The sequence below is a fragment of the Desmodus rotundus genome, chromosome 2 (assembly GCF_022682495.2).
Source record: "Desmodus rotundus isolate HL8 chromosome 2, HLdesRot8A.1, whole genome shotgun sequence".
Classification (NCBI taxonomy): domain Eukaryota; kingdom Metazoa; phylum Chordata; class Mammalia; order Chiroptera; family Phyllostomidae; genus Desmodus; species Desmodus rotundus.
Window position 1 is genome coordinate 122,161,298 of NC_071388.1, and position 27,831 is coordinate 122,189,128.

Below are 27,831 nucleotides of genomic sequence, written 5' to 3' on the forward strand. Positions count from 1 at the left end.
TACTAAAAAGAGACTGCACTAAAATGAAAAATACAATATTATTTTATTAAGTTCCTAGAATCTTACATGATCACATAATTCGAATATTTCAAAATATTTTATTTTCTTTAACTTGAGAAGGAAGCATATACTCTTTGGATATAATTCTAAGTAACAATTTAAAATTAAATCTTGAGAACATCACTTCCTATAGAAATGTCTTGATGTCATAATAGTGCAAAATGCTTGCACTATTATGGGTTTCCTTGCATTCACAGACTACAAGAGTGTCCTAGGGCCATGACTATTTAAAAAGAGTTTCCAGCTCTTTATTTGAAACATGCCTTGATGTCAACAGTCAATGCTAATGCACCTGGGTTTGGGGGTTTCTTGTCTTCATTTCCTTCAAATTTGCAGGTCTTCAGACAGGAACATTCTCATTATACTAAATGGAAAGCTTAACCTATTACAATCAGTTATAAAAAGATAACTCCATTAACAAGAAAAATATGAGGCCCAAATAAGTAATGTGAAATAGCAACTTTTGCTCTGAAAACAATCTCTTTCTCCCAGATTTTTAATTATTGAGTTTCCTCTAACTACTTTTGGAAAAACTAAATTAATACAACTGGTAAAAGTAGTCAAAATGAGTATTTTAATAAATTCTATTGCAGATAGAAGTGTTCAATAATGTGCCATTCCAAAAGTATTAAGTATTTCATAGCTAAATGTGATTACCTGACACCGTATTATATGACAGTTGAAAGACTTTGTTCATTTTTGTTGTTTGATTTTCCTATGTGGATAACTGACAGCATATTCGTAAGTATTAAATTTTAAAAATATTAATGTACTAAGTCTCAAGTAATTTTTATGTAAATAGAGAATAGTAGTACATAGTGACCAAGTTGCAACTTTTCTGACACAAAATAGAACTAGAAGAACTTACTGACTAATTTGTCTCAGAGTGTCTTTGTAGAAATTTATCAGACTCACCAAAACAGTGTGACACACATTAATTTGTATAACTCATAAAGCATATATGGAGAGAGTGCTCAGTAATTAAGTTTCTTAATAGGATGCACCAAACTGGGCACGATAAACATATTGTAATAGAAAATAATACTTAGAGGGAGTTCCAGCCAAGACGGAGGCATGGGTAGAAATGCATCACTTCCTCGCACAACCAAAAGAAGAAAAACAACAAATTTAAAGACAATAAACAACCAGAAGTGCCTAAACAATCAGACTGCATGGAACTCTGACAAGCAAGGTGTTAAAGAAACATTCATCCAGACCAGTATGAGGCAGGAGATGGACAGCTGATCAGAAAGGATGCACAGCAAGGTGGTGGACTGCACAGGCAAGACAGAGCTGGCTGAACGGGTAGCTAAAGACTCAAAACCTCTAGCTGTAACATACTGTGGGGACTGCAATGGCGGGAGAAACTCCCAGTCTCACAGGAAAATTCACTGGAAAGTGGGGCTAGAGTGGAATCAGCCAATGGCATTGTTCCAACTCTGACCCCTCCCCCATGGAGAGTGCCACAACGCAGCAAAGAGTTGCCCTACCCTGATGAAATACCTGAGGCCCCACACCCTTACAACATAACAGGTGTCCCAGACAAAGAAATATGACCCAAATGAAAGAATAGATCAAAACTCCAGAAAAAGAGCTAAGCAATGAAGAGATAGATAACCTATCTGATGCATAGTTCAAAACATTGGTAATCAGGATGCTCACAGAACTGATTGAGCTTGGTCGCAAAATGAAGGAAGAAATGAAGGTTACACAAAATGAAAGAAAGCAAAATATACAGGGAACCAACAGTGAAGGGAAGGAAACCGGGACTCAAATCAATGATTTGGAACACAAAGAAGAAATAAACATCCAATTGCAACAGAATGAAGAAACAAAAATTCAAAAAAAAAAAAAATGAGGAGAGACTTAGGAACCTATGGGACAACTTTAAGTGCTCTAACACCTGAATCATAGGGTGCCAAGATAAGAAAAACAAGAGCAAGGGATTGAAAGCTTATTTGAATAAATAATGAAGGAAGATATCCCCAATCTGGCAAAGGCAATAGACTTTCAGGAAGTCCAGGAAGCCCAGAGAGTCCCAAAGAAGTTGGACCCAAGGAGGAATACACCAAAGCACATCATAATTAAGTTACCCAATATTAAAGATAAAAAGAGAATCTTAAAAGCAGCAATAGAAAAGGAGACAATTACCTACAAACGAGTTCCCATAAGACTACCAGCTGATTTCTCAAAAGAAACCTTACAGGCAAGAAGGGGCTGGAAAGAAGTATTTGAAGTCATGAAAGGCAAAGACCTACATCCAAGATTACTCTATCAGCAAAGCTATCATTTAGAATTGAAGAGCAGATAAAGTGCTTTCCAGATAAGGTCAAGTTAAAGGAGTCCAAGGAGTTCATCATTACCAAGCCCTTATTATATGAAATGTTAAAGGGACATATCTAAGAAATAGAAGAAGATCAAAAACTATGAACAGTAAAATGACAATAAACTCCTAACTATCAACCACTGACCCTAAAAAACAAAAACAAATATTAAGCAAACAACTAGAACAGGAACAGCATTAGAGAAATGGAGATCACATGGAGGATTATCTTTGGGGAGGGGAATAAGTATAATGGGGGGGAGTTACAGGGATTAAGAAGCATAATTGGTAGGCATAAAATAGACTGGGCTTGGTTATGAATAGTATAGGAAACAGAGGAGCCAAGAACTTATATGTACAACCCATGGACATGAACTAAGATGGGGAGGTGATGCTGGAGGGTGGGGTGTGCAGGGCAGAGGTGGGGATAAAGGGTAGAAAAAATTGGGACAACTGTAAGAGCATAATCAATAAAATATACTAAAAAAAGGAAATAATACTTAGAGAGTCTAGCTCATCTGCTGCCAGAATTTGTTCAACGTATCATGACAAGAAAATCTTCAAACCAGACAAATGACAACAGTATGCTAAATGATGAGATGTTTAGCATATACATTCTTTTGAAGAGTAAGTAAAATTGAATTCAAGCTTTGTTGACAACTTCTGACAACAGCTCACATTGCTGTCAGAAGAAATAACTGACAAATAAAATTTTGATGGTGATGATACTACCAGAGAACATAAGAGAAAGTGATCATCAGCTGTGTGGGGCAGCAGCATAAACGAATGAGATGAAAAAGCATCTTTATCCTGACATGAAACCCTGGGTCCAGCTTTGATCTTTCATCTCTTCTATTTGCAACATGTACAATCATATCTATTCTATTATTATAAGTTTAACATTTTTCCCAATATTTTTAAATTTACTTACCTAGAATAAATGTATTTACCTAGATAAACTATATAAATAACTGGGAACATATAAACTACAAAGAGTGAATCATGAAGAAATGCAAAATATGAGAAGACCAATTACTATTAAATATATGAAATCAGTAATTAAAAACCTCCAAACAATGAAAAGTCCAGGACTGAATGGCTTAATTGGTGAATTCTATCAGACATTTAAAGAAGAATTAATAACAACTGTTCTCTAATTCTTCCAAAAAATAAAAGAGAAGGTATTATTTCCAAAATAATTTTATGAAGCTATTATTACCCTGATACAAAAACCAGATGAGAACATTAATGGAAAAACAAAACCCTCAGGCCAACATCCCTGATGAGCATAGGAGCAAAATTTCTCAACAAAATATTAGCAAACCAAATTCAACAGTACATTAAAAGAATCATACACCGTGGTCAACTGGGATTTATTCCTGAGATGTATGCTTCAAAAAACAAAAATAAATAAATGGTATAATGGTGATACATGGTATAAACTAAAGGATAAAAATCATATGACCATTTCAATAGATGCTGAAAAGCATTAGACAAAATTCAGTAAGTTCTCATGATAAAAACACAAAAATGAATTGCATGTAGAAGGAATGTGCCTCAGCATAATAAAGGCCATATATGACAAATTAACTGCTAACATTATATTCATTGGTGCAAACTGTACACTGTTCCTCTGAGATCCAGATTAAGACAAGGATTTCTACTGTAACCACTTCTATTCAACAGGGTACTGTCATTCTTAGCCAGAGCAATTAGACAAGATAACAAAATAAAAGGCAACTAAATCAGAAATTAAAAAGTAATATTGTCTCTGTTTGCAAATGACATGTTGTTATATACAGAAAATCCTAAACATTCTACCAAAAATTATTAGAATATAAAAATTCAGTAAATTTGCAGGATACAAAATCTACATACATAAATCAGTTGCATTTCTACATACTAACAGTGAACTATCAGAAACAATTTTTTAAAAATCCCATTTATGGTAGTATCAAAATAATAAAATCTTGGAATAAATTTTGCCAAAGAGGTGAAAGATCTACACACTGAAAATCATAAGATTGATGAGAGAAAAAGAAAAATACAAATAAATGAAAAGTTATTCCATGTTCGTGGATTAAAAGAATAAAGATAGCTAAAATGTCCATTCTACACAAAGTGATCTACAGATTCAATGCACTCTACATGAAAATTACAATGCATTTTTCACATAAACAAAACAAACAACCCTAAAACTCATATGGAGCTACATAAGACTAGAAATAATTATAGCAACCTTGAAAAGAAAGAATATAGTTGGAGATACCACACTTCCTGATTTCAAACTATATTACCCAGCTATAGTAATCAAAACAGTATGGCACTAGCAATAAAAATAGACACATAAATCAATGGAACAGAATAAGGGGCCCCAAAATAAATCCATGCCTATATGGTCAATTAATTTTAACAAAGAAACCAAAAATGTAAAATGGGGGAAATAAATGGTGTTGGAAAAATGGGATATTCATGTGTAAGTGAATGCAGCTAGACCCCCTATTTTACACCATACACAAAAATCAACCTAAAAATGGATTAAATACTGAACATAAGGCCTGAAACCTAAAACTCCTAGAGAGAAACTTATGGGAAAGCTCCCTGACATTGGTCTTAGCAATAAATTTTGACATTTGACACCAAAAGACACCAAAAGAAAAAATAAATAAGTAGGACTACATCTACTACACAGCAAATGAAACTATGAACAAACTGATGTCCCATCCTTCTGGAGATGGAAGAATATATTTGCAAACCACATATATAATAAGATGTTAATATCCAAAAAATAAAAAAAATAAGAAACACATGGAGCTCAGTAGCAAAAAAAAAGTAAAAAGTGGGCAGACATTTTTGCAAAGATATGTAAGTGGCCAATGGGTACATTAAAAGATGAAATGCAAATCAAAACCACTATGAGATTTCTCCTCAAAATACAAAATACAAAAATATAAAACCTTGTTAGAATGGCTATTATCAAAAAGACAGGAGAGCCCTGGCTGTTGTGGCTCAGTGGATTGAGCACCAGACTGCAAACCAAAGGGTGGCCGGTTTGATTACCAGTCAGGGCACATTCCTGGGTTGTGGGCCAGGTCCCCAGTAGGGGGCACTCAATAGGCAACCCCAAATTTATGTTTCTCTCCCTCTCTTTCTCCTGCCCTTCCCCTCTCTAAAAATAAATAAGTAAAATCTTTTTTTTTTTTTTAATTTTTTTTTTATTTTTTTTTTATTGTTATGCAATTACAGTTGTATGCCTTTTCTCCCCATCCCTCTACCCCACCCCAGGTGAACCCACCTCCCTCCCCCCTCTCCACCCTCCCCCTTGGTTTTGTCCATGTGTCCTTTATAGTAGTTCCTGTAATACCCTCTTCCCACTATCCCCGCCCCCACCCCCCCACCCCCGCCCTGGCTATTGTTAGATTGTTCTTAACTTCAATGTCTCTGGTTATATTTTGTTTGCTTTTTTCTTCTATTGCTTATGTTCCAGTTAAAGGTGAGATCATATGGTACTTGTCCCTCACTTCCTGGCTTATTTCACTTAGCATAATGCTCTCCAGTTTCATCCATGCTGTTGCAAAGGGTATAAGCTCCTTCTTTCTCTCTGCTGCGTAGAATTCCATTGTGTAAATATACCATAGTTTTTGGATCCACTCGTTTGCTGATGGGCACTTCGGTTGCTTCCAGTACTTGGCTATTGTAAATTGTGCTGCTATGAACATTGGGGTGCACAGATTCTTTTGGATTGGTGTTTCAGTGTTCTTAGGGTATAATCCCAGCAGCGGAATTACTGGGTCAAAGGGCAGTTCCATTTTTAGTTTTCTGAGGAAATTCCATATTGTTTTCCACAGTGGCCTCACCAGTCTGCATTCCCACCAACAGTGCACGAGGGTTCCCTTTTCTCCACATCCTCTCCAACATTTGTTTGTGGATTTGTTTATGTTGGCCATTCTGACTGGTGTGAGATGATACCTCATTGTGGTTTTAATTTGCATCTCTCTGATGGCTAGTGATGCTGAGCATCTTTTCATATGTCTCTGGGCCCTCTGTATGTCTTCCTTGGAGAAGTGTCTGTTCAAGTCCTTTGCCCATTTTTTAATTGGGTTGTTTGTCTTCCTGGAGTGGAGTCGAGTGAGTTCTTTATATATTTTGGAGATCAGGCCCTTGTCTGAGGTATCGTTGGCAAATATGTTTTCCCATACTGTTGGTACTCTTTGTAATTTGGTGCTGTTTTCTTTAGCCATGCAGAAGCTTTTTATTTTGATGAGGTCCCATTTGTTTATTCTTTCCTTTATGTCCCTTGCTTTAGGGGATGTGTCTGTGAGGATGTTGCTGCGTGGAATGTCTGAGATTTTCCTGCCAATGTTTTCCTCAAGGACTTTTATGGTGTTACGGCTTATATTTAAGTCTTTTATCCATCTTGAGTTTATTTTCGTGTATGGCGTAAGTTGGTGATCGAGTTTCATTTTTTTGCACGTAGCTGTCCAGATCTCCCAACACCATCTGTTGAAGAGGCTGTTTTTGCTCCATTTTATGCTCCTGCCTCCTTTGTCAAATATTAATTGATCGTATAGACTTGAGTTTATTTCTGGGCTCTCTATTCTGTTCCATTGGTCTATGTGCCTGTTTTTATGCCAGTACCAGGCTGTTTTGATTACAGTGGCCTTGTAATACAGTTTGATATCAGGTATTGTGATCCCTCCTGCTTTGTTTTTCTTTCTCAAAATTGCTGCAGCTATTCGAGGTCGTTTATGGTTCCATATGAATTTCTGCAATGTTTGTTCTATATCTGTGAAATATGTCATGGGTACTCTAATAGGGATTGCATTGAATCTATAAATTGCTTTGGGTAGTATGGCCATTTTGATAATGTTGATTCTTCCAATCCATGAACATGGTACATGCTTCCATTTGTTTGTATCTTCCTTAATTTCTTTCTTCAGTGTTGTGTAGTTTTCTGAGTACAGGTCTTTTACCTCCTTGGTTAGGTTTATTCCTAGGTACTTTATTTTTCTTGTTGCTATATCGAATGGGATTTTTTTCCTGATTTCTGTTTCTGCAGTTTCGTTGCTGGTGTACAGGAATGCCTTTGATTTCTGGGTATTGACTCTGTATCCAGCTGTTTTGCCAAATTCATTTATTAGGTCGAGTAGTTTTTGAGTGGAGTCTATAGGGTTTTCCATGTACACTATCATGTCGTCTGCAAACAGTGACAGTTTCATTTCCTCCTTTCCAATTTGGATGCCTTTTATTGCTTTCTCTTGTCTGATTGCTGTGGCTAGGACTTCCAATACTATGTTGAATAGGAGTGGTGAGAGAGGGCATCCTTGTCTAGTTCCTGATCTTAGTGGGAAAGCTCTAAGTTTTTGTCCATTGAGTGTGATGTTGGCTGTAGGTCTCTCATATATGGCCTTAATTATGTTGAGGACTGCTCCCTTTATTCCCACTTTGCTGAGTGTTTTTATCAGAAATGGGTGCTGTATCTTATCAAATGCTTTTTCCGCATCTATTGATATGATCATGTGATTTTTGTCTTTGCTGTTGTTGATGTGATGTATTATGTTTATTGATTTGCGAATATTGTACCATCCTTGCATCCCTGGGATGAATCCCACTTGGTCATGGTGGATGATCTTTTTAATATATTGCTGGATGCGGTTTGCTAATATTTTGTTGAGAATTTTAGCGTCTATGTTCATCAGCGATATTGGCCTGAAGTTTTCTTTCTTCGTTGTGTCTTTATCTGGTTTTGGGATTAGGATGATGTTGGCTTCATAAAAAGAGTTTGGGAGTCTTCCATCAGTTTGGATTTTTTTGAATAGTCTGTGAAGGATAGGGGTTAGTTCTTCCTTAAATGCTTTGTAGAAATCTCCTGTGAAACCATCTGGTCCAGGGCTTTTGTGTGATGGGAGTTTCTTGATGACTGCTTCAATTTCCTTTGCTGATATTGGTCTGTTCAGGTTTTCTGCTTCTTCTTCATTCAGTTTTGGAATATTATATTTTTCTAGAAATGTGTCCATTTCATCTAGGTTTTCAAATTTCTTAGCATACAGGTCTTCATAGTAATTTCTTACGATCCTTTGTATTTCTGTGGTATCAGTTGTAATCTCTCCACTTTCATTTCTAATTCTGTTTATTTGGATCCTCTCTCTTTTCTTTTTGATGAGCCTACTTAAAGGCTTGTCAATTTTGTTTATCTTTTCAAAGAACCAGCTCCTGGATTCATTGATCCTTACAATTGTGCTTTTAGTCTCTATGTCATTTAGTTCTGCTCTGATCTTGGTTATTTCCTTCCTTCTGCTTGCTCTGGGCTGTTTTTGTTGTTGTTCCTCCAGTTCTTGTAGGCGTAGGGTTAGGTTGTTTGTGTGAACTGTTTCTAACTTCTTAAGGTAGGCCTGTATTGCTATGAACTTCCCTCTCAGGACTGCCTTTGCTGTGTCCCATAGGTTTTGGGTTGTTGTGAGTTCGTTTTCATTTGTTTCCAGGAAGTTTTTGATTTCTTCCCTAATCTCGTTCTTGACCCATTCATTGTTTAATAGCATGCTATTCAGTCTCCATGCTTTTGAGTGTTTTGGGTTTTTACCCTTGGCGTTGGTTTCTAGTTTCAGACCCTTGTGGTCAGAGAAGATGCTTGATATGATTTCAATTTTCTTGAATTTGTTGAGGGTTGCTTTGTGTCCTATCATGTGGTCTATCTTTGAAAAAGTTCCATGGACACTTGAAAAGAACGTGTATTTTGCTTCTTTGGGATGAAAAGCTCTGTATATATCAGTTAAGTCCATTTCCTCTAAGGTATTGTTAAGTGACACAATATCTTTGTTGATCTTTTGTTTGGAAGACCTGTCCATTTTTGATAGTGGGGTGTTCAAATCCCCTTAAATAAGTAAAATCTTTAAAAAATAAAAACGAGATAACAAGTGCTGGTGAGGATGTGAAGAAAAGAGAACCATTTTTTAAAATAGAGCTACCACAGGATCCAGAAATCCCACTTCTGGGTATATAAACAAAAGAAACTAAATCATATAAACGAGATATCTATACGACCATGTTCACTGCAGCATTATTCACAATAACCAGGGTATGAAAAAAACCTAAGTATCCACTAACATATGAAAAGATAAAGAAAACGTGGCATACATATACACATGTATGTATGTGTGTATATATGTATACGTGTGTGTGTGTATATATATATGTATATATATACAATGGAATATTATTTAGCATTTGAAAAGGAAATCTATTTGTGACAACGTGAACCTGGAAGGCATTATGTTAAATGAAAATAAGTCAGACAAAGACATATGTTGTCTAGTCTCACTCATGTGCAAAATAGAAAAAAAAGATTTAAAGTCAATCTCAAAGAAACAGATAGTAGAATATTGCTTCCCAGAACCCAAAGAGTAGGGAAAATAGGAAGTTGATAAAAGGGTACAAACTTTAAATTATAAAATAAATAAGGTCTGAGTACCTAAGGTATAACACAGGGACTGATCACTCTGCATTGTATAATTGAAATCTGTACTCCTTAACATGATGGAGAGAATCCTCTCACATAATGTATATGTATGTCACATCATCATGTTGCACACTGTACACTTCAAATACATATATTACAATTTTACTTCTCAACTACATCTAAATAAAGCTGAAGACAATATTCAATTTTGTCCCACATAAAGCAATACATGCTGCTTAAATTAAAAAAAAATACACACAGGTAAGAAGAAAAGCATATAGAATACTTATAGCAACAGAAAAGTAATCACTGTTAGTATTTGATTTACATTCATTCAAATCCATTGCTGCATTTCCCTAAGTAATTTCATTCATGTCCAAAGTGTGAATTGCCAACCGTTTTGACCATTGACTAATGAGTCTTTATCTCCAGCCCAGTAATCCTCTTGATTTTCAGATCTATATATTCACTTGCTTTGATTTCAACATTTACATGTTTTAAAAGCACTCAAGGAGACAACAATGAAACTCATGGTCATTACCTCCCCTTGGTCCTTGTTCAGTGTCACCCATCTTAGGGAGGGATACCAGCTTCCACACAGTTGATCAGTCAAAATCGGAGACCTCCTAAACACTGCTTTCTCTTCTCTCTTCAAAAGATCCACATATTGGACTATCTCATTTGCATGTTAAGCATCTCTGAAATCTGTTTCCTTTTCTCCATCTCTACTATGCTCACCCTAGTTCACGCTAACATGATCTGTCTTCTAAATAACTTTATAGTCTTCTAACTGCCTCCCTGCTGTCTCTCTTGCCCCTCTTGAAGATTCCTCCCCACGAATGCCAAAGGAACTTATCCAAAGTGCCAACATACCAGTGGGTTTTATCTTTTAGGATAAAGTTCAAAGTCTAGAATATCATAAATAGACTTGGGATCTGCCTTGTACCTAAAAGGTGAATGTAATACAGAGATTAGCTTTGAGGTCAGGGGGATGGGAGTAGACTGACTGAAAAACAAAGGGAAAGAATTCATGGACACTGACACAGTGTGGAAATTGCAAGGAGTGAGGGGAATGGTGCTTGCTCCACTCTCTGCCGGATTTCTGTCACTCCCTCCACTACTCACAATCAAATTGGGCCCTTCTGGTGCTGATTCCCCGGTGGGTGGGTTTGTGTACATTCTAGGACACTGTGGGTCTCTCCAACGAACGCTCCTGTGAGTCTCGCAGTCTCTCCCACTGTGGCCTCAACCCTCACAGGTGTTTTCGATCAGAGGTTTGAGGCTTTATTTCCCCACACTGGAGCCCTAGGTTGCGTGGTCTGTCACCCGCCCATCCACCAGCTGCTGCCTCCACAATCCACCACCTCGCTTGGTGCACCAGCCACCGCTTAGCAGTGTGTCCTCTCTGCCCGACTGCCTGTCTCTGCCCCTCCTACCAGTCTGGATGAATGTTTCTTCTTTATCTCCTTGGTTATCAGACTTCCATATAGTTCAATTTTCTGTCAGTTCTGGTTGTTTTTTGTTTTTAAATTGTTGTTGTCCTTCTTTTGGTTGTGCGAGGAGGCACAGTGTGTCTACCTATGCCTCCATCTTGGCCGGAAGTTGACTGACTTATTTCTTTTAGCCTAATATTCTCAAGGTCCTTCCATGGTGATACAAATGATAGTATTTTGTCCTTTCTTACAGCTGCGTAGTATTCCATTGTAATTGTGGTCAGAAACACAAGCATCACAAAAATGATTTTTAGCTCATAACCACTAGAGAGACAAATATTGCATATGAGAAATCAGTTCATATTTTATTACATTTCCAGTATATACTACTCTTCAGAGTATTTCCTTAGAATGGGAAAAAAACATGGAAATTTTACTCAACAGCATTCTCAAAGAAAAAACTTAGCTGGGGTATATATGGACTGGAAAAGAACAAAATCTTGCTGTCTCCAATTAATATTAAAAGAAACCAGAATCTTTATAGTATCAAAATTATTTATTTTATGCTGATTTTTGGGAGACGAGTAACTGGAGGAGTCTTGGGAAAATCTTCTAAGAAACCAATTTGTTTCTTGGTTTATTAAAGTACATTGTCATTCTTTACAAAATACGATATGGCTACTGTTTGACTCTTATGCCAGTACAATAACTGGAAATTATATAGCTTAAGAGAAATATATTTTTCCTAAGGTACATATTTAATTCAAATGTCATACTCTAAGAAAGCCATGTATAAGTGGAAGGAATTAAAAGTTCTTTTTTTCTGGAAAATGCAAGGAACCAGCAGAATTTTCTTGCTGCATACTGACTGAACTCACAGAAAAGCTATGTAAGGCTAAAGATCACACTTCAAGAAGAACCAAATCCTTTCTCTCTCCTTTCCCCAAACCTCAAATCTTACCTCTTGAGTTCAATATTTTACATACATTTAACAGCTAATATACAAAGGCCTTGAAGTAACCTTTTACACAGGCAAGTGCAAAAATAGGAATTATTTCCTTTAGAATGCAAGCAAGTCAAGAAGCTGTATTGAGAAAGCAAGACTCTATATAAAATATTCAATTCAGCTCAACACATGTTTACTAAGTCTTTTAAAAGAAATAAAAACTAAATCTCTGACAAAACATTCATAATTAATTATAACACTGGAATTATGACTGTCCTTGAAAAGAATACAATCTCATGGGAAACAGACAAAGACAATAATAACAATAGAGGTTAAGTGACATATGACAAGTAGGCAAAGCAGAGCATAGAAGAAGTGTACCTAAGCCTAGGAGGAGGTATAAGAGAAGGTGATACTTGAGTCTTGAATTAAGTAGGTTAAACAAATAAATAAGGCAAGGACACTTCTAGACATAAGTAACCAATAATTGTGCAAGCAAAGGCTAAACATATTTGAATTGGTTGTGCATTTTAGGAGACCAATTACTTCAGTCTAAAGACTCTTGGCAAGGCAATACAGAGCCAACCTCAGTGATGCAGTTCTCAGAAATGCTTGATTTTCATGGGCAAGAAATTAGATGCTTTAGGAGGGGTGATGGGTAGCACTAAAATAAAATAAGATTGAAGGTGTAGAAGGTGTATCTGGTAAGTCCTTCTGGCAGCATTTTGCAAAGGAATGACTTTCTTTATTCACAGTAAATTAATTAAGTACATAAAATGTTTAGGACACATGTTAAACTACTGAGGAAAGACCAATACTTAACAGGTCACTGCCATCTGGAAAGAGACCTAGTATAATAAGGGAAGTAGTAATAGAAGAAATGAATTAAAATGTCGTGGTCTTAAATAAATAATAATAATAACCACCATTCACAAAAAAAAAACAGAATTCTTAAATGAGTCTTATATGACCAGCTCTCTACATGTGCTGATAATGGAGAACATAAAATGGAATAAGCATTGCTCAGAGACTGTTTACAGGGAGTCAGGAGGCTATAAAGGAAGTGCGGTCTGTGCACATCTTATGCCTCAGCTCTCACAGCTGCTATTAAGTTGGTAAATCTGTAACTACACTCAGCCTAAGACCTAGACATAAACATTCTGGAAATGCTGTATGGACAAATATAGACTTTATTCCCCTTCTTGTAGTTTTTGTCACCCTCATTTGCATACTGGAACTAGCCAATCCCTGTTAGCCTAGCCAGCAATCTCTTATTTGCATGAAAGGACTGCATTTTGTGGTTTTTGCCTTTATAAACTCTGCCTTTATTTGTTTTCTCCAGAGCCCAGTTTGGGCAGCTACCTGAATCTGCGTGTCTTGGATTATAATAGTTTTGCTCAAATAAATTTTTTTATGGTTTATTACAGCCAAAAGTTTTATGATTAACATCGCTTACCATGCAAATGTCTTTTATCATTCAAAAAAGGGGGACAGGGGAGAAGATGGAGGCCAAGCAGGTGGAAGCTGAGTTCTTGTCCCCAACTCAGATTCTCTGTTGATCTTCCAACAAATAACCTGATCAATGGAATCTTAGCTGATATGAACTTTGCAAGCCAAGGAGTACAAAATACATTTCACAATGGGTGGTAAGGAGATTTTATAAGCTGAAGGAGAAAATACCCCTTGCATAGTGCCTATAGCCATGGAGAGACTATCAGAAATCAGAGTTTTGTGGCTCCCTCCCCTCCCAGGGCAGGGAACTCCCAGGCCTGGGCCAGGAGTGACTTGGGAAGATACACAAAGTCGGGAAGATCCAGGCTATACACACACAGTGGGCAGCACATCCATACCTTGTGTGCCAAATGCCAACTGGGAGAGTGCCAGAGAGAGAGAGGGACTCTATCTCCCCAAAGGATAAGGGGCCTCACCTGGGTCAGGCAAGGGCAGGCCACAGCCAGCCATGACCTTGAGAGACTTCTGGCTTTTTGGAGAGGTAGTGTGTGCAGAAATCTGGACAGTGACTTGGTACTGCAGGGAGTATGCCACAGAGAAACTTTTTAAAAGGGGAGCTAAAGTGTGCTTGGTAGGACCTGGAGTGCCGCTGTCCTAGCAAAGGGAAAAAACTGAAAGTGCAGTTTGCTCCCACTGACTACAGCTGGGAAGGGACATCAGAAAGTTGCACAGCAAAGGGGTCTCTGGCTCCAGCCCACCACGACTAGCAAGCTGGGCGCTACACAAAACAGAGTTCTGAACTGTGTCTACTGAGAGGGCAGCGCACTGGGAATTAGACAGGCGAGAGCAGTGCACCTGAGCTTATTTACAGTCAGGCAGAAGCCCCTTCCCCAGCAAAGCTGAAACCTCTGGGAAGGGAAGGATGTATCCAACCCTCATTTCCTGAAGAAGAGCAAGCACTGCATCCATCTGGGAAGCTCTGCAGGCAGGATAGGCTCAGGAACCCCTTTCAGGGGGCAAATCTACAGAAGAAAGACAGGAAGAGAAATGTCAAAAGAGCCCATTTTGTACTTCTCTCAGAGAGACAACATACACTATTCCACTGATGCCAGTAAGGCAAGGAGATCAGAAATTAGTGCAGAAAAGGGGAATCAGAGCCTCACCCATCCTCGGCTCACACACAGAGCTGTTATCAGCACCAAGTAGGAAAGAGTTGAACCACACACACAGATTGACTCCTCCCATGAAACACACACCTGGCTCATCAGAAACTATACACTATTGGAAATAAGATGGGACAGACCAGAAAAGGTGGTGCAGGGGCAGGAAAATACACCCACAATTTTCCCAGGAGACTAAAACAGTGCCTCCCAGGAGAAAACAAGGGCTCCCACCCTCCCAATAGCAATAGAAGCCCCCTCTAGAGGCAGGTGAAGGAGGTACATGCAGTGCTGTCAGAAGTTGGATGACCCATCCCTGGACATTGAGCTGATAAAAAGCCAGAGGCAGATCCAGAAGGACAAGACAGAAGGAAAATACCAAACACTGCTGAAATGAATTCTACCTCATTCTCCTTCAGAATTTGTGTTATTTTTTCTCTCACATAGCCTTTTAACATTTCTTCTGTTCTTCAACTGTATTTCAACTAATTCACTATTTTTGTCTAATTGTTTATTCTTTTTATTTATACTTTTATACTCTTTATTTTTATTTCAAATCTCACATTGTACCCTTCTTTTTGTCTTACTCTATTTTGCCTTCTTCCTGTCCTTTTATATTTTTGTTTTAAATTGCATTTCCTCCCTTTCTATGCCTTGTTACTATTCCTTACTCTTACTATTTCTCCTCTATCTTCTCAAAATCATATTTCTTTCCTTTAGTCAGCTCATATTCTTTTTCCCTTTCTTATGATATTCTTATTTGGTTTCTACATTTATTAATCATTGCTTGTTTGGCATGGATGTTGCAGTTATTGCTGTTTTTCTCCGATTTTATTCCTATTTGTTTACTTTTTTTAAAATTTCAAACCTCATAGGTTACTCTCCCCCTGTCTTACTCCATTTTGCCTTCCTCCTGCCCTTGGTTATTAGAGTTACGAATTTTATTTTTTTCTTTCTTACCCTGGATTCCATCCCTTACTATTATTATTTCTCCTCCTTCTATCCTCTCAAAATACTTTTCTTTTACTATAGACATCTCATATTCTCTTTCTTATAATATTCTTATTTCCTTTCCATGTTTATTAATCATTGTTCACCTATTGCTGTTACTGACTTGGTTGTGATTTTTCTTCAATTTTTGTTCCTATTGGTTCACTATGTTTTTATTATATTTCAAACCTCATAATAAAAAATTTCCTTTTCTTACCCTATTTTGCCATTGACCTTCCTTGTTTTAGTTATGTTTTAAATTTATTTTATCCCTTTCTTCACCTTGTTTCTATTCCCTACTGTTACTATTTCTCCTCACTCTTGCCTCACAAAATCATTTTTCTCTCCTTTAGTCATCTCATATTCTTTTTTCCTATTGTATAATATTCTTAATTTATTTCCACCTTTATTAATCTTTGCTCATTTGCTGTTGATATTGCTGATGTGCTTGGGGGCTATTTTTGCTGGCATGGGATTGGTTTTCTGGGTAGTTTTGCTTTGTTTTCTCAGCACTGTGCAACAGCATACAAGATGTGGTGGGGGCTGGGACTCTCAGTCATCCAGCTGGAGGGGAAAACCCACCAATGAATGAGCCATTGATAATCAAAGCCAAGCCCAAGTACAATAAGAGAGACCACACAAACTGAATAAAAGGCATCCCTGGAGCATCCAGATCAGGAGATCCAAGAGCCTGCACCACTGAGTCCTACATAACTCTTACCACAGAAGGCCATGCCACAAAGACAGAGAGTCAAAGCATAGCAAAATGAGATGCAGAAACAATCAAAAAGAGTCACCAAAACCGGGGAAACAAAGAAACAACTCCAACAAAAAAGAAATGAGGAGTTCTCAGAAAAAAAGGTAAATGAAATTGAAGCAAGCAATCTATCAGACGTATAGAGTTCAAAAAAAAATGGTTATAAGGATGCTTAAAGAACTGTGAGGACAAGGAACTTTATGAGAGCTACAAAGAACTTAGTTGGAACTACAGCAGCATGAAAAAGGACATAGAAACTATGAATGAGAATGAGATAGAAATGAAGAGTACTATATCTAAAATGAAGAATACACTAGAAGTAATTAAAAGCTGTCTAGATGAAGCAGAGGATCAAATCAATGAGCTAGAAGACAAGGTAGAAAAAAAATTCCCAGGCAGAGCAATGAAACAACAAAAAAAAAAGACTCAGAAAGAATGAAGAGGGTTTAAGGGAGCTTCAGGACAATGAGAACCGTAATAATATCCATATCATAGGGATGCCAGGAGGAAGAGAAAAGAAGCAATGGATAGAAAATCTCTTTGAAAAAGTAATGACAGAAAAACTTCCCTAACCTGATGAGAGAAAAAGTCATGCAAATCCAGGAAGCAAAAGGGATACCAATTAAGATGAACCCAAATAGGCCCACTCCAAGACACATCATATTAAAATGGCAAAATTTAAAGGCAGAGAATCTTAAAGGCAGCAAAGGAGAAATAGCTAGTAACATACAAGGTAGCTCCATAAAAGCTATTAGCTAATATCTCAACCAAAACACTATAAGCCAGAAGGGATTGGCAAGAAATATTCCAAGTAATGGAAAGCTAGGACCTACAATCAAGACTACTCTATCCAGCAAGGCTTCATTTAAAATAGAAGGCAAAATAAAGAGCTCCCTAGACAAAAGAAAGCTAAAAGAGTACATCACCAAGCCAGTACTGCAAAAGATGCTAAAGGGACTGCTTTAAGAAGAAGAAGAAATAGAGAGAGAAAGAAGAGATAGAGGAACACAGGTACAAAAGAAAAAAAATGGCAATGAACAAGTACCTATCAATAACAACTTTAAATGTAAATGGATTAATGCTCCAATCAAAAGGTATAGGGTAGTTGAGTGGATAAGAAAAAAACAATCCTCATATATCCTGCCTATAAGAGACCCACCTTAGAACAAAAGATCTACAAAGGCTGAAAGTGAAAGGATGAAAAACATGTTCCAAGGAAACGGATATGAAAAAAAGCTGAGGTAGCAACACTTACATCAGACAAAATAGATTTTAAAAAGTAAAAAAAAGGCCTTAGAAGAGACAGAAAAGGTCATACATAATACTTAAGGGAGTTGTCCAGCAAGAGGATATAAACTTTGTAAACCTGTATGCACCCAACATAGCAGCACCTAAATACATAAGGAAAATCTTGGAGTATATTAAAAGAGACATTAATAGCAATAAAGTCATTTAGGGGATTTTAACACCCCATAGTCAACAACAGATAGAGCTTCCAAGCAAAGAAGCAACAAGAATATTGTGGCACTGAATACACTGTAGATCAAAAGAACTTAATTGATATATATAAAACATTTCACCCCAAAGAAGTAAAGTAGACATTCATTTTAAACACACATGGATTATCTTCAAAGATAGACCATGTTGTAGGACATAAAACACTCTTTCACAAATTCACAAAAATTGAAATAATATCAAGCACTGACTTGGATTACAATGGCTTGAAACTAGAAGCAAACCTCAAGGAGAAAAACTCAAAAACATTCAAATACATGGAGACTGAATAACATGTTATTAAATAATGAATGGGTTAACAATGAGATCAAGGAAGAAACCAAAAAGTATCTGGAAACAAATAAAAATAAATATATAACAACACAATACCTATGGGACACAGTGAAGGCAGTCCTGAGAGGGAAGTTCATAACAATACAGGCCTACCAAAAGGAGACAGAAAAATCTCAAATAAACAACCTAACCCTACATGCCGAAAAACTAGAAGACTAACAAACAAAGCTCAGAGCGAGTAGAAGGAAGGAAATAATCAAGATCAGAGTAGAATTAAATGACATAAAAACTAAAAATACATCCCAAAGAATCAATGAATCCAGGAGGTGGTTCTTTGAAAAGATAAACTTTTAAAAAGACTCATGAAGAAAAAAAGAGAGAGGAACCAAGTAAATTCAGAAATAAAAGAGAAGAAATAAAAACCAATACCACAGAAATACAACACTGTAAAAAATCACTATAAACAACTATATGCCAAGAAACTGGACAACCTAGGCAAAATGGACAAATTTCTGGAAATATACAATCTCCCAAAACTGAATCAAGAAGAAGCAGAGCCTGAACAGACAATAACAACTAGCAAATTGAAGCAGTAATCAAAACATCCCACACACAAAAGCCCTGGACTGAATGGCTTTGCAAGGAAATTCTACCGAACATTCAAAGAACTAACACCTATCCTTCTCAAACTATTTGAAAAAAATCATGAAGAGGAAAGACTCCCACACTCTTTTTATGAGGCCAGTATTATCCTAATTCCAAAACCAGGGAAAGACAAAACAAAGAAAAAAAAATTACAGGCCAATATCTCTGAACCACCTAGATGCTAAAATCCTCAACAAAATGTTGGCAATCCAGATCCAGCATTACAATAAACAAATCACACACCAATCAAGTGGGATTGATTCCAGGGATACAAGGATGATATAATATTCACAAATCATTAAACTAATATATAACATAAACAAAATGAAAGACAAAAATCACATGATCACACCAATAGATGCTGAAAAGCATTTGACGAAATCCAGTACCCATTTATAATAAAAACATTGAGAAAAGTGGGAATAGCGGGAGCATTCCTCAATATAATAAATTCCATATAGGAGAAACATACCTCCAACATCATACTCAATGGGCAAAAACTAAAAGCCCATTAAAAGCCTGATCTCTTAAGATCAGGACCAGACAATGGTGCCCAGTTTCACCACTCTTATTCAAGATAGCACTTGAGGTTTTAGCCACAGTGGTTCGAACAGGAAAAAAAAAAAAGCATCCAATTTGGAAAGGAGGAAGTAAAATTGTCATTATTCATAATGTGATAGTATACCTAGAAAATCCTATAATCTCCCCCCAAAAACTAGTAAGTAAATTCAGCAAACGAGCAGGATATAAAGTCAATATTCAGAAATGGATTGCATTTTTGTATACCAACAATGAATTGTCAGAAAGAGAAACTAAGAAAAAAATCCCATTTACTATAGTAACAACAACAAAAATAAAGTACTGAGGAATAAATTTAACCAAGGATATAAAAGACCTGTACTTGGAAAACTATGGAACACTGAGAAAGAAACTGAGGAAGATACATATAAATGGAAGCATATACCATGGATTGGAAAGACTAACATCATTAAAATGTCGATACTACCCCAAATATTCTATAGATTAAATGTAATTCCTATTAAAATATGTATGGCGTCTATAAGCTCACAGAGTCCCAAAGAAGTTGAACCTAAGGAAGCGTACACCAAGGCACATCATAATTACATTACCCAAGATTAAATCTAAGAAGAGAATCTTACAAGCAGCAAGAGAAAAGGAGACAGTTACCTACAAAGGAGTGCCCATAAGACTGTCAGCTGATTTCTCAAAAGAAACCTTATGGCGGGGTTGGTGAGGGAAGGCAGGGGTGAAGGGACAGTCGGTCGCAGACCGCACTGGGTTGCTGCCTCCGCTGGGGCTACCATCGTGCCAGCCCCTCAGGTCTCTAAGAGGCCGGGTGATGCTCCAGAATGGGAGACAAGCCAATTTGGGAGCAGATTGCATCCAGCTTCATTCAACATTAGTACCAGTTATTTGATAATGACAGAACCCAACTAGGCACAATTTACATTGACACGTCATGCCTTACATGGGAAGGACAGCAATTCCAGGGGAAAGCTGCCATTGTAGAGAAGTTGTCTAGCCTTCCATTCCAGAAAATCCAGCACAGCATCACAGTATAGGACCATCAGCCCGTTCCAGATAGCTGCATCATCAGCATGGTTGTGGGCCAGCTTAAGGCCGATGAAGACCCCATCATGGGGTTCTACCAGATGTTCCTATTAAAGAACATCAACGATGCTTGGGTTTGCACCAATGACATGTTCAGGCTTGCCCTGCACAACTTCAGCTGACCTCCTCCCAGCCAGGCACTCATGCTGTTTCCTCCTCCCCCTCTTCCCGATACTATTCACACTCCTCCAGATGCTCCAAATATCATACACAAATGAGCAGGGCTGCGGTGGGAGTGGGCACAGTGCGCTGCTGCTACCTAGGTTTTGTGCATGATGTTTGGACACTAGACTAGTTACATCTGATAGAAGTTTGTGTTGTACTAGCACATGCCTTGGAAAGACTTAAGTAATGCAAAAGGTTGTTGTTGTTTTTTTTTTTAATCTACTGACAAGTTGCTCTAGTAACCCAAAGAAGTGAAGGAGAAAGCAGCTGCCTCACCGCCCAGATATTGATTTGTTCAGATGTTTCAATACCTCATGATACAATAAAACCACAAAAGTTTTCTTAACAAAAAAAAAAGAAAGAAAGAAACCTTATAGGCAAGAAGGGGCTGGAAAGACATATTCGAAGTCATGAAAGGCAAGGACATACATCCAAGATGACTCTACCCGGCAAAGCTATCATTTAAAATGGAAGGGCACATAAAGTGCTCCCCAGATAAGGTCAAGTTAAAAGAGTTCATCATCACCAAACCGTTATTATATGAAATGTTAAAGGGACTTATCTAAGAAAAAGAAGATCAGAACTATGAACAGTAAAATGACAACAAACTTACAACTACTAACAACCGAACTTAAAAACAAAAATAAAAACAAAACAAACTAAGCAAACAACTAGAACAGAAACAGAATCACAGAAATGTACATCACATGGAGGGTTATCAGCAGGGGAGTGGGATAGGGAGAGAGGGGGAAAACATACAGGGACTAAGTAGCATAAATGGTAGATAGAAAATAGACAGGGAGGTTAAGAATAGGATAAGAAATATAGAAGCCAAAGAACTTACATGTACGACCCATGGACATGAACTAAAGAGGGGGGGATGTAGGTGGGAGGGGGTATGCAGAGCAGAGGTGAGTAAAGGGGGAAAACAGGACAACTGTAATAGCATAATCAATAAAATATATTTAAAATAAATAAATATCCAAAATAAAAAAAACTAAAATTAATTAATTAAATAAAATACATATGGTATATTTCACATATCTAGAACAAATATTCCAAAAAAATATATGAAACCAAAAAAGAACTCAAATTGCCTCAGCAATCCTGAGAAAGAAGAAGAAAGTTGGGGGAATCACAATACCTCATATTAAACTGTACCACAAGGCCACTGTAATTAAGACAGCCTAGTTGGCATAAGAACAGGCACACACATTAACTGGAATACAATGGAGAGCCCAGAAATAAACCCATGTCTCTATGGTCAATTAATATTTGACAGAGGGGTCATGAACATACAGTGGAGTAAAAATGCCCTCTTCAATAAATGGTGTTGGGAGAACTGGATTGGTACATCTTAAAAAAATGAAGCTAGACACCAACTTAACCATACAACAAAATAAACCCAAAATGGATAAATGACTTAAATATAAGTATAATGCCATAAAAATCCTCAGCAGAAAACACAGGCAGTAAAATTTCAGATATCCCACATAGCTATATTTTTACCAATATATCTCCTATGGTAAGGAAAATAAAGGAATAAATAAACAAATGGGAATACCTCAAATTAAAAGTTTCTGCAGGGTTAAAGAAACCATCACCAAAATGAAAAGGAAACTGACTGTATAGGAGAATATATTTGAAAACAATACACTAGACAGGGGTTTACTGTATTTTGGAATGTATAATGCACAATTATTTGCCCAAATTTTTGAGGGAAAAATAAGGGTGCACATTATGCATGGGTATAATTACATACCATAATTGCATACCATGGGTATAATAATACCGTGTATAACATGTTCAAAAACATGGATGCACATTATACATAGCAAAATACAGTAATATCCAAAATAAAGAAAGAAATCATAGGACTCAACAACAGGAAGACAAACAACCCTATTAAAAAATGGGCAAAGGACCTGAATAGACACTTCTCCAAGGAGGACATAGAGATGGTCTGTAGACATATGAAAAAATGCTCAACATCTCTAGCCATCAGAGAGATGCAAATTAAAACCACAATGAAAAATCATCCCACACCTGTTAGAAGGGCTAACATTAATAAATCAACAAACAACAAGTGTTGGAGAGGATGTGGAGAAAAGGGAATGCTAGTGCACTGTCAGTGGGAATGAAGACTGGTGTGGCCACTGTGGAATTTCCTCAAAAAATTAAAAACGGAACTGCCTTATGACCCAGCGATTCCACTGCTGGGAATATACCCTAAGAATCCTGAAACACGAATTCAAAAGAACATATGCATCCCAGTGTTCACAGCAGCACTATTTATAATAGCCAAGTGTGGGAAACAGATCAAGTGCCCATCAGTAAATGAGTGGATCAAAACATTGTGGTACATTTACACAATGGAATAATACACAGCATAAAGAAAGAAGTCCTACTTTTTTTGACAGCATGGATGGGACTGGGGAATATTATGTTAAGTGAAATAATAAGCCAGTCAGCGAAAGACAAATACCATATGACCTCACTTATAACTCAAATCTAATAAACAAAATAAACTAATGAGAAAAATAAAACCAAAGACATGGAACAGACTGATAGCTGTAGGGTAGAAAAAAGGGGAATGGAGTAGTCAAATAACATATATGAATGGCTCATGGACATGGACAATGCAAAGTGGATTGAATATGGGTGAGAGGGGTAGGCTGGGTGGAGGGGGTCAGAAGAGAAGAAAATTGGGAAAACTGTAATAGAATAAACAATAAAAAATAAGAATGGAGTCAGTTACTAGTAATAAATAGGTACTATTATGCCAGTTTACATAAGAATGTACACAATTATTCCAAGGTCAAACAGCTCATAATTAGCAGATCTAGATTTCAAAATAAAGGCTTTTTTGTTTGTTTCATTGGTCCTAATTATGAAATAGCTTGGTAAAGCCCTTAAGTGAAAATGATTCACTTGGAAGATGATGGGCAATTAATTTGTGAATCAGGTCCTAAAGATGAATAGAAGTGTATCACATGAAGGGATAAATCCCAGCAGATGACATTATAGAAATCTGACAGGTATATTGCAATTAAATTCAAATATATAATGCTTTTGATTATGCTAAATTAGCCATGCGTGTATTTACAAAATCCTCTTTGAAAGTTCTATGTTCCGTGGTCTCTCCATAAAATTGCAGGATTTAAATTTTTCCATGTGCACATCCATGGCAACAACACGTGGCCTATTTTAAAATATAAGATTCTTCCATGAACTCCTCAGATGTAAAGTCATATGGTATATTTTATAAAAGCCTTCTGCTTTTCAGGGTTAAAATCAAAACTTAATTTGTTAGCCACATTGGTCAAATAAATTTAAATTTTTCACTATTGGAAGAAATTATGTGAGTTCCTATTAAATGGGAATAAAGATGTTTCTTAATTTGAGCCAATATTATAAGTCAATCTTTGATACCACATAGGTAGGGGCATAGTGTGTGTACCAGACCAGAAATAACACCAATGCTTTTGTTCTGAGGCAAAACTCTGAACAAACAACACCAGAAACATCAATGAAATTCTTACCATATATGTATATCATAACACAAACTGTCTCATATGGAATAAAGCACAGGTTTTTAAAACCAAACCTAGTTATGAAGCAGGTTAAACTTTTTACCCCATCTTCCAATTTGCTTCATGTCTATACCACAGATAGTGGTTTGGCTATTAACAGGGCAGTGATATTGGTACCACAACAAGAGTACAGAGAAAACAAATGAAGGCCATTTAGGGAAACAGTCAAACAGAGTGGACTGGAAACTGAAGTCACAGGGAAGCAAGGGTGGTCACAATTCTGTCAAGCAAGACTGCAGTCAGGAGGTGGGTATGGGAATGACAGTTCTTGTGATGAGCTGACACAGCAAATCAGGCAAACCTCTAACATTTCTCCAGAGCCAGAGGACAACCTCACATTAAGGCCAATGTAGGCCCACTGACTGTTATTGAATAAAGAAGAAGGAAGTCAAAGGAAGGACAAACTGTGACGCTCTCATATAACATGCTCAGTGACAGAAATAATTATTTCATACAGAAAATGCACACCACATGACAATACTGATCAATATTTCTCTCTGCTTCCTCTCAAAGTAGGCTCAAGTAAAAATTAATTTAAAAAAAAACCCTCAGTGTATTTAAAATCACTTCTGTTGATACAGATGATTTCAAAAGGCCTTTCAAAATCCACAGGGTTTAACAATTTCATACCATCCATCAGAGCCTGGTACTTAGACTTGGAAATGAGGTAATACTCTTGGGTAAGCTTAAACCCAAAGGATTCCTGCCACCGCTGCAGAATTGGAATAATAAAGCTTTTCATCAACTTGCTGAAAGCCAGGGTTGTCACTAAACCATCTTCATGGGATGTAGCTTTCATTCCTTACATTGACTTGGCACCCAGACCAAACCCCCATTCATTCCACATCCACAAATGTTCTCAATTTGCATGGCACTCTCCAACCCACTGGCCACATTTGCCAGGATATTATGTTATATTCCCAAGTCTGCTTCCCAACTCCAGTCCATAGAAGGCTTGCTTTGCAAACACAGAATTTCTCTGCACAACTGATACCTATATTTTAAATGTTGTTTTAAAAAATTACTCTAATTTTTTACTAAAACATTTTGTAATTTTTTTAAGCTGTAAATCCTCCTTCATTTCAGTATAATACAGGATGGGGCAAAAGTAGGATTATAATTGTAAGTACGTAAAACACTGAGTTAATTCCTGCATTGTCATTTATTAATTACTGTATTATTTTCCATATGAACCCTGTAAACCCACTTTTCCCCCACCCTGTAAAGAGTACCTTAAGGACCTGAGTCAATATATTAAGTACATAAATATGCCCCAAAATGTATTGATTACATTTTTGTAAGTACTGAAATAATAGCAGTATAGGTGGTACAGATCTAAACTTAATATTATAGTACTTAGGACTCAGGGTTTGCTAATCATACTGGCATACTGTGAACTGGAATGCATCATATTAGTATCCACTTAGAATTAAGCATATGTATGTTAGCAAACAAAAATATTAACTGTGGCAATACAATAAAAACAAAATCAAGCCTTAAGGATGAGTACTGAGCACACTTATCACCCCTTCACAGTGTGGGCAGGTAAAGCAGGATAAAACTGCGTGGAGTTTCTTAAGAGCAAGAGGTTTGTAAAATGGGTCTATAATATGCTTGAGTGTATAGTCTCCATCTTTTGTAAATTAATGCTAGTTTAGAATACTGCTTCCCACTCCAAGATATGTCACTGACTCTGAGACAAAATATATCAAATAAAAAAGCATTGCATCCAACAGGGGCAAGGTGCATATACCCCACCCCAGCTATCTAAAATGAGTCTTCAGTGAAGACTTTCTTATCACCCTCTTGGAAATTCTACTCTTCTATAATTGCTGATCATCCCTTTTACCCTTTTACTGTATTCTACAGACTTTACAAGGGTTATTTTTAAGAACTCATTTAAAGGGTAACAGAGATGAAAATTAAACATTAATGGCCATGGCTAGTCATGTCGTTGAGTCTGTATTTTATACTTACATGTATGAACTATTTACTGATTCTGAAAATAAGTAAAACAGACTCTTTCAATTTCATGTGTAATAAGCCCAATGTAAATAACTCAAGGACTTTTCATAATGAAATACTGAATTCCCTTAAGACAGAGCATCTATGGTCATGTTATTTTAAGAACTTATGGACAAATAAACCCAAATATGTATATACACAGTGATATAAGTTACAGTGCAATAAGAAGGTGTCAGTGTAAAAGGCATTTTAGCACACTTGTGTGTGCTTCACGTAGACAGCAAGTGAAGAAATTGGTTTGACAGTATAATTACATAGACCATTCCCCCAAAGACAAATAAATAATTTCCTCTCATATGTTAAAAGAACATGCAGCCATATAGTGACCCGTGAGTCAGCATGGACTTTTTAAAGGCATGCTTCACAAAAGTTTATGTCAAATTTAATTAGATGCAGATCAAAGTGAGCATTTTGGTTTTAACAACTACAGGCAGTCTCTGATCTGAATTACTAGCGGGTGCCTTCTGGCAAAGGAAAACACTGGTACATGTAATATTTGCTGGGCTCTTTCTGTAATAAAGCAGGCTGCTTTGGCCATCTTTGCTTAATGTAAAACTGTCTCACATCTTTCAAAGGGTCTGTAATAAAGGGTCAAGACATCACCGATTCAGGCAAGGAAATTCACTCCAGTGTGTTTTCTAAGTACCAAAGTGCTTAGGGAACAATAAGTATTTAAAGGTAACATAGATAAAGATTAACCTCACAACTTGAAAATTAGCTAATTTGTGGATAAAGTACAAAGGCATCAGCAGAGCTTTATGGAGAAGTAATTGCAGGTTAAGGTCAGAGCTAAGCCATGCATCATTGGTTATTACTTTTGCATAATGCTGATTGTACAGTTAACAAATCAAATGGTTTTGACCTATCTTTTGCTTAAGGAGCTAAACAGTCATAGCATCAAATAACTTTAACTAGCACTTAATTGTTAATCAAGAAAAAATAATAAGCTCTGGCCAGTGTGGCTCAATTGGTTAGGTGTCATCCAGCAAAGCAACAGGTCACCAGTTCAATTCCCCGTCAGGGCACATGCCTAGGTTGCGGGTTCGGTTCTCATTCAGGGCACATAGGAAAAGGCAATCAATTGATGTTCATCTCTCACCTAGATATTTGCTTCTGTTTCTCTCTCCTTCCCTTTCCCTCTCTCTAAAATAAAAATAAGTAAAATATTTTTAAAAATATAAATTGACTAAGAAAATGTCAGCTATTGAAATGAAGTATTGTTGCCTCCTACACACCAAAAAAATTCCTAGTAGTTTCTCTCTAACTCCATTTCATATTGGCATTACTTATTTCATGCAGGTATTATAAACAATATATGGACAAAATATTTCAATATATGAATGCTCTATAGTGGTATTAATTTTATTGCTTCTGATGATATACATGACTGTCAACTGGGATATTAC

The 27,831-nt window shown here is 36.8% G+C and overlaps 1 protein-coding gene and 1 pseudogene across 2 annotated transcripts in view; one reads left to right on the forward strand and one right to left on the reverse strand.

Annotated features, from left to right (window-relative positions):
- DPP10 (dipeptidyl peptidase like 10) overlaps nt 1-27,831 on the reverse strand; it is a 722,439-nt gene that overhangs the window by 645,516 nt on the left and 49,092 nt on the right. The gene's annotated exons all lie outside the window — the stretch shown is intronic.
- Nucleotides 20,364-20,918, forward strand: LOC112313025 (nuclear transport factor 2 pseudogene; annotated as a pseudogene).